Source organism: Sylvia atricapilla, chromosome 2 (assembly GCF_009819655.1).
Source record: "Sylvia atricapilla isolate bSylAtr1 chromosome 2, bSylAtr1.pri, whole genome shotgun sequence".
NCBI classification, from domain to species: domain Eukaryota; kingdom Metazoa; phylum Chordata; class Aves; order Passeriformes; family Sylviidae; genus Sylvia; species Sylvia atricapilla.
The window spans coordinates 8,432,547-8,446,291 of NC_089141.1; positions in this window are offsets into that span (position 1 = coordinate 8,432,547).

The window sequence follows — 13,745 nt, forward strand, 5'->3', positions numbered from 1 at the left end:
ACAGGATTCGAGGTGTGGTTCACCAGTGCCCAGCACAGAGAAACAATCACTGCCCTCGTCCTCCTGCCACACCAACACTGATACAGGATCACATTGGGTACCTTGGACATCTAAGCACACTTGGGCTCATGTTCACCAGCTGTAACCAGGACCCTCAGGTTCTTTTCCTGCTTTCCACCCACTCTGTCCCCAATCTGTGGCACTGCCTGAGGCTGTTGGTACCTAAGGGCAGGATCCAGTAATTGGCCTGGTTGAACCTCAGACCACTGGCCTCAGCCCACTGATCTAGTCTGATCCCTCTGCAGACCCTTCCTGCCCTCCAGCACATCAACACTTGCCCAGCTCCATGTCATCTGCAAACTGAGGGTGCACTTGACTCCCTTGTCCAAATCACTGATAAAGATATGAAGCAGGGTTTTCCCCAACATTGAGCTCTGAGGGCAGCACTTGTGACCAGCAGCCAACTGGATTTGTCACCCTTCATCACCACTCTCTGGGCCTGGGTGTCCAGACAGTTTTTAACTCAGTGAAGAATACACCTGTCAAAGCCATGAGCAGCCAGGAAAATGCTGTGGGAAATGGTGTCAAAGGCTTTATTACCAGGTAATACAAGTCCAGGTAAGACAGCTTCCTCATCCTTTCCTTCATTTACTAACCAGGTCACCTTCTCGTAGAAGGCCATTGGATTGGTCATGCAGGACCTGTTTTTCACAAACAGTGCTGGCTGGATCTGATCTGCTGTTTGTCCTGCACATGCTGTGTGATTGCACTCAAGATGATCTGCCCCGTGATCTTCCACAGCATTGAGGTCAGGCTAATAGCCCCTATACTCCTTCTTGCCCCTCTAATAGATAAATGACATATTTGCCAATTTCTAGTCAACTGAGACATTTCTGGGTTAACCAGAACTGCTAGTAAATGACTGTAAGTGTCTTGGATAAAAAAATTCAGGAAGCCAAGAGGGGTGAGATTGAAAAGAGTTTTTCTTCTTCACCATTGTTTCTGGTGAAGATTTTTGGAAAAGGTAAAAAAAAGGTATGGACAATGATGAAAACAGTATGAAAGTAAGAAATCAACTCTTACATGGAAATAGTACCATTCCCTCCCACTGCACAGTCAGTGCCCCCCTGCCAGGCTTAGGTAGGAGGGAACGTGAGTGAGTGTCAGAGTGAACACATCAGCAGATGCACATGTAGGAGGATAAAGTCCTGCTCTTCACAACAGGGCTGAGATCAGAAATCTGCTGAGATGCAGAAATTCACTTTCAAGCACTCTTTTAGAATTACCCTTGTGCAGTGGGAATCCCCATTCAGAGCATAAAATCAACTGAGAATTGCCAGGATGAATCATAGCAGTGGTTCAGCCTGCCCTAGTCAAAACCAGAGCTGTTGTTCCAGACACCCTGGGCTTACAATCACTAAAAAATATGTTGCTTTTTAAGTCAAACTTTCATTTGCCATTATTTCTGTATGTATTTAAAGTGTAAGCCATGTTGCTTCATCGTAGCTCTAAGACTGCAATAGTAGCAAAGGGATACATTTATTCATAAATCTAATAATTTATGTATCTATAAATTATTAATTCTTTTTAAATTGTTGCTTGTAGTTTGCTGGCAAACTTGATTTAGATTTTTTTCCCCTTTGTGGCAAAAGCATGAGGATCTGCAAAAATTAACATAAGCAGATTTCAAGAGATGAAAACATATAATGAGTCAGAATGATCACTGAACAGTATTCATATATATCACACAGTAAAACAACTCCAGCCTGGGATGCAAGAAACAGCTGGAATTATTAGGGAACTTAATGGCATGTAGTTATCCAAAGGAAATAATAGTCCTCTCCCTGCCTTCTCTCTCCATCTGTGATTAGTGGCCTTAAAATAGAAAAAAATTGACTCATTGCAGGTGTAGGTCCCAAGAAGGAAACTGATTACCAGCCAAAAATGAGATGTAAATGTTCTTTAGGTAATAGCCTTTCTCAAGGGTTTATTACAAGGTATCTAAGAAACTTCTTCACTGTCTTCTCCTGTGCATCACAGTGATCCCCAAGGATCTTCCAGAAATTCAGGATCCTATAAACAGATTTACATCAAAATTTTGAATAGTCCTACTAGGTTGGCTGAAATTTGTCTTTCACATGAAGCCAAGCACTGTTATCAGGATTTCTATAACTACAGGAAACTTTCCAAAGCTTATTAAAATATTTTTCAAAGAAGGAGGTTGTTGAGTAGGGCACTAAGAATGAAAGTGAGATGTAGGACATTTCGTACTATATTGAGGAGAACTACACACACACTGAATATTGCTGAAGTACCTCATATTTCATCTGGACATGGCCCTGGAATAAAAATAATTTGAAGTGTATTCAATAAATTAATAGTGAACTAATTTTAAAAAGTAGTGGGTACAGGTATCATTATTTTTACTACACTTAATGCCTCACAAAAAGAGAATAGACACACTGTCTTCTGACACGTTGAACAGAGCAGTTCTCACTTCTGTGTGCACAATCACTATAGTGGGCCTGTAAACCAAGGGAAATAACGGGAAGGCATCACTTTGTCCTCTCTGAGAGCAGAAGACAAGTTTGGGAGCACACTCTTCCCATGTGGCTGGTAAGAACCCTGAGTAATTTCATATTAACACATGAAGTTTCAGCATGAAAGGTGTAAAAGCAAGAGGTTTTAGATTTTCCTTGTAACATTTCCAAAAGAACTATCAAACCATCCTCACACCAGTGAGATTCTCAGATAGAGAAATCTGTCTCCATATCATTTCTCTAGCTGTTGAGACATTGGAAAATCAAAAATAAGTAACACTTGCATGTGACAAAAAATAAGATTACACAAGATTTTCTATTGAATTTAACAGTCTGTTTTCACAACATCTCTAAGTGCATGTATCATACCAAGGTGTGTATATATATATATCATATATCATATCTTTGTTCTTAGAAATAGTTCATATTTTCTGTCTTCATATTTGGATCTAGCTTTTTCCAAAGTCACAGTGAAGAATGTGAGAGTCTTCAGTAGATACAATATTATAATATATATGTAGGAACAACATGAATAAATCCATTCATTCTCTCCAGTCAGTCTTTCTTAATTTTACATAATATTCACACAAAACAAAACCTGCTTTTCTTATGGTACATGTCCCATGGGCTTCAGTATGAAGATCACAAGATATTAGTTAATGTGGGTTTGAATAACCAAGTATTTTTAGGAATCCACTCAATTAATGAGTAACCATTGTTTGCTGTTAATGCCACCTTATACCCTGCAAGAAAATTGGCTTCCTACTCCATCAGTGTTAAATTTAATTATATATTCCAGATGATAACACATTTCTTTCTATTTAACTTTATTTTATATAGTTTCTTAGCAAACTGTTCCAAAGGAAAAATCTGGAAAATTCATACTGCTTTTAAAAAATAAGTGAGAGCATGTATGATGAAAGTTTTATTATTGTGGTTTTAAATTAAATAACACAAGTGTGTTTGGTATTTAATGGACAAATTACCTTACTTAGTAGCCAACTCTCCAGAAGGAACCAAAAATCTGTGATTCCCATTGATGCAATTGATTGGAATGGAGCATCTTTCCTTTTCCAAGTCCTTCTAGGTCACCCTACTCCACAAGCTAATCTCTTCATTCTCATGACCACTGGCAGGACTCAAATAAATGGCTGGAGCGGAGTCAGGGAAGGTTTAGGTTGAATATGAGGCAAAAATTCTTCACCTAGAGAGTGGTTAGGCACTGGATCTGGCTCCTCAGGGAAGTGGTCACAGCACCAAACCAGACAAAGTTCCAGAAGCATTTGCACAACACTGTTGGGAACATGGTGGTATTTTTGTGGTAACCTGTACAGAGCCAGGAGTTGGACTCAATGATCCTGATGGGCCCCTTCTAACTCAGAATATTTTATGATTATTTGATTCTAACTTTTGCTAAAATCCAAGTTAGACTTTTCTTTAAAAAATAGTTACTCTTTTTTCCTTGTGCGTGTGCATGCCTCAGAAGTCAGTCAGAATATAGTCATTTTGTTTCATAGAATAAATGTGGCTAAAACACAGTCCTGTTTTTAAAAACCTGATAAAATTGAGTGGCATTTCCTGTTTGAAAGAGGGGAGCAACAGAACCTTTCAGGAGCATGCAATGCCAAAAAAAAAACTCAAGTGGTGCAACTGCTTTCATAGCACAGTGCTCTGAGCTGTGAGGTATGGAGTAACCTTTGTTTACAGCTCAGAATGTAAGAAAAAGTATTCCCTGCACTCAATACCCATGTGTATTGTCTTACTTGTTTTACCAGGCAGTAGGTAGGAATGCAACATCAGAGTAGCTCCTTAGTGGCACATGTAAATAAAGGTATAATGTGTACTTCTGCAAAACTGTGAGGGAATTTCTTCCCTATCTACTCTTTAATGTCTATGGCATTGCTAGATTATGGCAGCAGACAAATGGGCAGTATATCAGACTACTAACTCCAAACAAAGCAAATAATCTAAATATGACAAGCCTTTAAGAGCTCAAATATGGTTATCATAATTTGGACTTCTGCAGATAAATATCCACAGAAAGTTTTGTTGTTTAGGCCAAGATGGATGTTCTTGCATTGCACTCCGTAAATAAGAAACTGCAATGATCAGTTAACTGCAATCACTGCCTGCCAAGAAAGCCCTCATCATGCCAGGAAATGTTCTGCTTCTCTCCTTATTTACAGCCTTTGGTTATTAAATTAAATAGAGGTTATTTACAGGTACATTTACTCAAATTATTTATTTGAGCCAGCTGTAGATAAAACTGCAAATTGATAAAATCCATCTAGTAGCTTTCATAAATGGATTTCAGAGGTTTTCTTTACTTTTTAACCGTGGAATCTAAGAGACTTATTTGGGTCATGTTACAGTAAATCTATGTTTTCATCCACGGCATCATATGTTTAAAATAAATCAATTTTGTAAATACGCTCCTGAAATCTTTTAGAGTAACCTACAAAAACTTTGGAATTTTTCATGTGTCCATGTTGCTAAAGCTGGTAATCAACAATGAATCTCAATGTCTATACCTATATAAACCCCTGCTTCAGGAGGATGCTGAGATTAGTGCACTTCTTTGGGGTTTTCTGATTAATCTATGACTTGGCCTAGGGTCCAGGAATAGGATTCATCTGAAAAAATATAGTGTCTAGCATAAGTAGACCTGAGCATGTGAGGTAAATGTATAGGTTTTCTGCATAGTCATGGAGATAAATAGGTCTTTTAGATCATAAATCATCTCTATCTAAAGTAGAAATCTGAAACAGGCCAGATGAACTGCATCCAAAAAGTGTGTTTCTTGCCTTTTACAGACTGTTCAGAGAATCCAACTAACACAAATACAGATACCAATATTGTTAAAGTCCCTCACGTGAGATCAATCCCTCGTCAACAACCTAAACCTGCTTGGATTCAAGCCCAAAAGGACTTCAGAATCACGCTGCTCCTGTACAAATTCCAAAGTCCATTAAAATTATTGTCCCTGGAACATCCCTGACAGCAAAGTACTCCATTAACCTACTTGTTCACCTGCATGTGCAGTAAATCTTGAAAAAGAACTGACCTTTTCCATGCATACAGACTGTATTGGTTCTAGTTTTAATATGAAATAGTTAAAATCTGCCCTAGGCATCTCTTATTTTGAAATATCCAGTAGCCTGTGTTGGCAAACATCTGGAAATCTGTGAGGTCACCATCTGCTGCAACAGGGGAAATTAATTACTATAGAAATGACTATCAATTCCTTAAATTGGGAATTGGGTAAAATTAGGACAGTAGTAAATGTAAAATAAAGCCATCTACCCTGTAGTATGACGTACAGGAGACAAAAATACATATATCTGGACAAGCTAGTTTTTAGAATTCTTTTTTAAATGTCTGTTTTTTTCAAAAATAAAGCATCCAAGTGCTTAGGCAACATATATTATATGCAAAAGTCCATGCAATATGATAAATGGTGTGTCTGTAAGTAAATGAATACACATCTTCATACAGGAATTAAATACAATCTAAAAAAAGAATGAGTGTGTAAGTTTAGGAATAAGTGAAAGTACACAAAGTTAGGCGTATGTAAACTTATCTTATGTTATATGAATCATTCTTGACATATGACTGTAACGGCAGCCTTCGTTAGAAAGGGGAACAGCCAAAACTTCTAAGAAATGAAATATGAATGCTTCCTAACGTTCAGTGGTTTGGCATTCTTTGTTTAAGAAGGTGAAGAAGTCATAAACGGAGCCTGCATGCATTTCATGAGTCACTTCAGAAACTAAAATTTTATGCATGAGGCTATGTCACCTGGAAAAGAGGATATCTATGTGGAAGGCAAGAAAATACTAGACACACTTCTTGTTATTAGTTTTAGGCTGTGCTTTATAAATGTTCATCTTTCAAAGGCAGAAATTTCAGAGAAACATGTAACACTTAATACCTGAAGGTTTTCTTTTTGTGCTAAAGTGTAGATAAACCCTATAGAAAGGGGGTTTAAGATTTTGAGCAAGAAGTGTGTAAGTTGTAACCTTGTACATTTTCTGGAATCATAAATTAATTTACCAATCTACTGATCCTCTGTCTTATTTTTCCTGAAGATCATTCATTGACATGTTTAGCATTCTGAGAAGTGCCCACAGTCATCTGAGGACCTACAGCAAAGACCACCATGGGCTGGGGTGGAGACAGAAGAGATAAATCCATGTGCATGCACACACAATGATTACATTCAGCCTCCAAGGGCAGACTGAGAAAGGTCTTTACATGTCCTAGGAGGAATGGACTGTTATTAGTAATCACCTTTCTCATCTCAAACTATCTTCCCTTGGGTTGAGGGGTTTTACAGCTACTGATCTATCTCATCTCTCCTAACTAGATCATCCCTTTCCATCTCACCAGCTCTGCTTTGGCAGCAAACCTTCTGGCCAAATGAGTGCTGTTTTTCATGCTGGAAATTCATAGCAATTTATCTCTTTGTAGCATCCAATGTGCAGCAACACAGTTGTCTGATGTTTTAAATTATTAGAAGGGATTACATCCCACTAAGTTTCACTTGGGCTTAGTAGCTGGTAGCTACTGTGTGGAGCTGAAATGACAGCAGTAAGTGTTCTGGCTGATACCAGATTTTCCTTGTTCTACTCTGCCACCTGTTCTTCCTACAGAATAAGAGAATGCAGGGAAAAGGAGCACAAGCTAAAAGAATGAGGTTGTGCAGTGGCTACATTTTGCTGGGCAGAGCACAGCACTGAAGTGTTGGGTTATTGGGTGTTTTCCTTAGCCACAGAGTCAGAATCAAGAATTCTGCAGTAACATCATAGTTCCAGTTTTCACTCAGAGAAGCTTGCAATCCCTCACAGCTGCACAGAAAGAAAGAGAAAAAATATCCTAAAATGGAGAATACACGAAGGAACAAGAAAAAAAAAACTGGTTTACCACTTCTAAGTCTATATGCTGGCATTTTGCTTCTGACCAAAGCTTTTGCACTTGGGGACATTACATACAGTTAGTCAAGAACCCAGTAACATAGTGAAATTTTATGATGAATATGGGCCTCATGGAAATATTTCTGTTTCAAAAGACTTTCACAAAGTAGGGAGCAGCATTTCCCCTGGTTTCCTGCCTCCTCATCTCTCCCTGTGAGCTCTGCTCACTGAGGTTTCTGGCCCCAGACTCACTTTCCTTCCACTAGGACCGCCTCAGGACCAAACTGCCCCAAATTAAAGCCTCAGGACCAAAGTGCCCTGAATTAAAGTATGACTTTTAAGATGCCTTAGCAAAAAATCTGGCAGTTCTGGATGAGCTGGAACCTTGGTCCCTGCTGTGCTCCACTATGCAGCGTTTTATTGAGCCTCTGCTGAAGCCAGACATTCTCCTGGGCTTTGCACTTCATAAGCAGGGATAAACTGCTCCTGTGTGCCAGAGATTCTCTGGGCTGAAACACCTACCCACAGTTTGATGGCTGCTAGAAGCAACCACTGATTGGCCCAGACCTCCAACTGCATCACAACTGAGGAATTTCACTTCCACTTCACTCTCTTGCAGAGAACCCTGTGTGTCCAGGTTAGCCATTTTTAGGCTGAGGTAGCTTGAAATACTGGAATATTCACAGAACCACAACCTACGTGGAGATAAATAAATAAATAAATAGATAGATATAAAATAGAAAGAGAGAGAGAGAGAGAGAGAAAGTGAGATTGCTACACTGTCAGCCAGTTTATTAGGTATTATGCTACTTCCCTGCTCATATGTGTTTGTTCAAATATGTTGAGGCAAGCACTGGTCTGGGGTATTTTAATTTGTTTTTCTCTGGTTCCAGAAATGTAGATGATCTACATCCTACCATTAACAGACACAAATGTTTAACTCAACACAGGACTGGCTGTGTGAGGAAGGGCTCTCATTTCACAGTCCTCAGTTCAACCATGTCCTTTTCTAAAGAGACCATGCAGGTACAGGCAGCTCTAACTTTTCTCAGTACAGGGTTTTGTTGCTCTCCTTTGAACAAAACAAACATATTCCTTCATCCCTCTCTCCAACAGAGAAGAAATCTGCTGAGGCTTTGACTCAAAATAAAAGTGATGGTCCCACTGAAGACCACTGCCTTTCCTTTGAAGACCGTGTTAGATGTGATGCATTAATGTCATTTTTAGGTACATAATTACTAGTAGATTTCCCAAGACAACCTGATGCTGGCACTACATGCTGTTATATCCTCAAGGCTTGATTATTCTAGTTCTCCCACTGCCACTTAGAAAAGGCTGTGATTAGGAGCCCTCAAGCTCCTTATGGCATGGAAACCCTGTCCTGCCTTGCAGCCATGAGCTTCCAGGGTGCCAGCCTGGAAAAGGTAGATCCTATTTTTCCTTTCTTCTAAAAAGCTAAATAGAACTGTAGTTTTAGTGATACTGGTTATAGTGACATTTTCCCTACCCAGTGAATTTCAGCTCTCAGCTACAACTTAAAGTCTGACACTCTCCTGCCTAAAAATCTTTCTCAGAGGTGTGTTACCTCTCTGAAACTTGTGTTACCTCTACTTGTTTATATGTTGTTTTTGTTTTACTTCTCTATTCACCCATTTCGTGAATGCAGAGTGCTTGTACCTAATGAAAATTTCAAATTATTATGATTCAGCAAATAAGTTTTTAAATTATTTGTTGTTGTTCTTACTATTGTTACTGCTGCTTTATTAATAAACCCTATTGATGTTTATTAATACACCTTACTAACTTTTAAAGAGAAAATGCAGTTGTGGAACAATTTATAAAGTTATTCAGTTTTCCTAGGAACACACAAGAGCATAGAATACATCTAAACATATAATTTTTCATCCAACATTCCTCACTCTCTCTGACACAAAAATACTTACTACCATATTACCAGGCAATCTTTTTTCTTTCATTAATCTCATGTCTCTCAACCAATGTTGTCATTAAGGATATCCTGGGAAGGAAATAATCATCACTGAGAAAAAAGCCCAAAATCCCATGTACTTTATGGAAAGAAAGATCATTGATTGAAGACTGACTTCTTCAGAAATTTTTGAACATGTGTGGAGCTTGTAAAAGTTCCCCACCCACATTATTCTCTTTGAAGATCTCAAAGAGCTGCTCCTTCCATTTCTTGCCATAAAACTGTCAGCTGAGTGTTTCATGGTGTGATGCAGCTCTCTATCTTACAGGAAATTGACCTCAGTCATTTTCCTGTGAGTATAAAAGGAACAGACAAACTCCATTAACCCTTTTAGTACACATTATATTTACACACTTGTAACCTTGCATGTCTTAGAACAGAGTCTCTCATTGGGAAACAGCAGTGGCTGTGGGAAGGGGTTTTTTTCCTTATGAACTTTTTGTTCTACTCATTGGATAATTTATTTATCTATAGAAGATATTTGTGGGTGTTTTCATGTTCTTTACAACATTGCTTTTTCTAACAGCTACAAAATATTTTTCTCATACAAAACTTTAGCATACTCTCTCAGACTAGAAAATTAACATCTGTTTTTCTTCTTGATTTGGCAGCCTAGTATGTTGTTGAAACAGAGCTGTGCCAGCTCTGACCCAGCTCTAAATTATCAGCACGTGGTAGATATTTCTGATTTAGTTCCTGCTGAAGTCTTTTGCTGGAAGGCAAGAAATGGGCAGACTGCAAGAGATTAGGAGCTGTGAATAGAACAATGTAAATTCATAATCCTTATCTAAATTTTCCTAGACATGTAGACAAAGAGAAATTCTGGAGCTGTAAGGATATCTTGCACTGTGGAATTCTTAAGGATTCTTACCATTCTGCAAATAATGGCTTATCAAAATACACACTCACTTAGAACTATTCTAATATTCCACATGGATAAAATTTGTGGTAAAAATGGGAGAAGATAGGGCAGATGTCCTTAGTTTACACCATAGTAAGAGGTGAGCAGAGATCATAAACTCAAGATCCAAGTCCCAAAATATGTACCATTAACTTCATCTGTCAGGATGTTTTGTCTACTACCTGTGAATTTTGCATTCTTTTCCAAGAAATCCTTTATCTGTGCTATGTTCTACCTGAACTCTGCTGTTGGAACCACTGAATAACACCAGGCTGGAAGGAAATTCAATTGCAAGACCAACCTTATCTTGCTGCATCTGACCATTGGGCAAAGTGAGTAAACACAACCACCAAAAAGAGCACAGATGCAGCTCAGGAAACAACAGCGTGCAAATCATCTTCAAAGGCAAAATAGGTCATTTCAGGGAAAGGTTTTTTGACCTTCCAGTAGCACTCAGAAAAAGCCCCTGCAGATACCCCCTAAAATATTGCCAGCTCTTCTCTTGTGAGGAAACAAGAGGCTTGCCATTCTTTTGCTCTGTACTCAGTCTTACATTCTCATAACTTCTGAACTGCTGTTCCACTTCCCACTCTCTTGTTGAGGATATGTCATGATATACTTTGGGAATATAATATTTCAGTAAGTTCAAACAGTTAATGATTATTTTTGAAGCCAGGTGACCCTTGGTCCAATCTCCCATATAAAACTACTTATTTGGGAAAAGGTGGGAACAAGAGAATACACCATTTCTTTCACAGCACTAACCTGGTTCATGCAAAAAACCCCACCCTCAGAAATACAATAAAACTCCTGAAAAAATAGATCCCACAGATTTGAGGTTTTCTTCAGCATAAGTGATCAATAATCTATATAAATGTTATTTTCATTCCCAAAAATCTAATTCTGATTTTTCAGAAGGAAGTGAGAACTGAAGGATTTGATACCTGGTCTGCCCTTGGGGGCATTTACACATTTTCCTGTGTAACTTGCATAAAAATCATACAACTACTGTTCTGATTAACTCAAGTTACTTATTCTCAAATGCCACACAAGGAAGGTACATGGTAGTAAATGACCAACAGCTAGAAGGAGGTTCCACAACAGTGAAGGCAGTCAGGGTCTCCTGTTTTGTCCTTCTCTGTGAAATTACAAGTGCAACAGTTGGGTTAGGACGAGAGAAAAAAATCTCTTTTAGTTTTGGGTTGAAGCTTAGCTGTGATCCCAACTAAGACATGTACAGGATGTTTTAGCTTAGTGAGGGACCTAAGTGGTTTGTGAAAGTCATTTCTCCAAGCTGGAGCCATGTTGTCCCATACCTACCAAGACCAAAGGTGAAAAAAGCAGTAGAAATATGAAACTTCCCTGCTTAAGGTTACACACATATTTTTGCGGCCCCAGCTTGGACTAAACACACTTTTGGGGTGATAAACTTCCTCAGTCATATTTTCAATGCCTAATGCAATTGTAGACTATATCATACAGCTGAAGAAAAGCTCAATAAATTCTTCATGAAGAGACAAGTGGAAATTCAACTTTTTTGAACTCTGCTACAAAAGCATCTTTTGCTATTTCATTGTTCAGACAGAGCTTTCCTCTCCTTGCTCCTTTATCCTCCTGCCAAGCTCAGCAGGGATCTCACTTCTCCCTGTCTTGTATTGCCCCTTCCTACCAAGAAACAAAGTGGAAAAAGCATGTATGATTAACATAATGAAAAATAAAGGACTGCATCACAGTCTGCTAGAAATTAAAATTACTGAAAGTGTGGTTCTCCCTTATGAATTAAAAGATGTAATAAAGAAAACATCCAGAAACTATGCAAGCTCTAGCTGTAGGTTGAGGACTCTGTTAGGAAAAATGACATTAGGATATAAATGCAAACACTATTCTTTGATGTCTGGATAAAATTCAAAGCACTTAAAAATTACACAGAGTATTTAGGCACTACAAAACATCTTTTTAATTACACCTGAATTCTATTCGGTCACATTTAGACTTTTCCAGGATGTATTAAAATGTGTATTTTATACATAGCCTGTTGTCCTGATCTTTTTCAACCTTCTAATATTTGCATTTTTGTAGTAGAGTTTCTCACATATTTTCATATAAACAAGATGATGTTATGGTAAACAGTCCTTCTTGTTTATCATTCCTCTCTTGAGGAGGGACAATTGATAGACTTCTAGTTTGACCAGTGGGGTTGGAGAGGTGGCCAGCCTCACCCTCCAATCCCTGGTCATTGTCCAAAATCTATGTAAACCGAAGTAGAAAAATAAATTTCCCTCTTTTTGCCCTGACAACTTGACTGCATATGTGTCGCTTATTTCGTGTCCTATAACAACAATAGCCCATTCTGCCACGTAAAGTTAACCTCAAAGGCAATTCATATTAACATCCATTCCCTTCTTGTATTAAAAACTGCTTACTAGCTCCAGTTTTCATTGCTTTCTGAGACTGAGCCTTTCCTTTAAAGACGTAGAAGGAACCTGTTTTCCTTAGGATGCAGCATTTCAAGCAGTTTTCTCCATCACTGCTGCGTCATTCCAGGGCTTGAGCACGGGGACTCTGGAGCTCATGTTCAAATTCTGGGTGTCCAGTTTTTTCACTGGAACGCCCTCCAAGCTGCACTCCACCATCTGCACAACCTACTTATTGTTCTGGTATGTCCTGGATTTCTCACTGTCCATTTTGACATGAGTGGAGGAGGACCACAAAGTTTTCCTTAGCCTGCACACCTCCTAGGGCACTGGCTCCAGCTCTAGGTCCTCAGAAAAAACAGGTTTCAAGTAGAACTGCAGAATGGTTCTGCAGAACATCTTGCTTTTGTGGCAGCTTTAGAAAGCAGCATCTCCATTGCAAGGACAAGAATACAAGAAAGGGAAGGCACTGTTCATCAGTTTTAAAGCTGCACTAGAAAAGGAAGATAGATCTGAGCAACTGTGTTCTGTCTCCTCTTTGGCTCAGCAGTAAGATTTCACTATCACAGTAATAGGCACTTAAAGAGTAACTTGGACAGATTTTTGATGTCCATAAGAAAAACATGTTTTCCTGTAAAAGCAACAAAGTTTTCTTTAAGACCCAGGATTGCACATCTTGAAGTGCCAGAAACTATGGCGAAGGAATAGAGGAGAACAAGGAGAGAGGATTTTAAAAAGCTTCAAACATTCATCTCAAATGATGTTTTAGACAATGCAGTGTGACAAGAACTGATTAAACTGTAAAGAATACTTTTTGGGTAACTGAAATGGTAACTTTTAAGGAACTTTTGTTCAAAAATATCTAGTCTTATAAATGTCAAAATTTCCATGAAAGTATTTAAAGGGTACTGAAAACAAACATTTACAGGCAGCTTTTCTTGCAAAGACAAGCTTTAGCAATTTTGGAATTTTCAATGGAAAAAGCCTCAT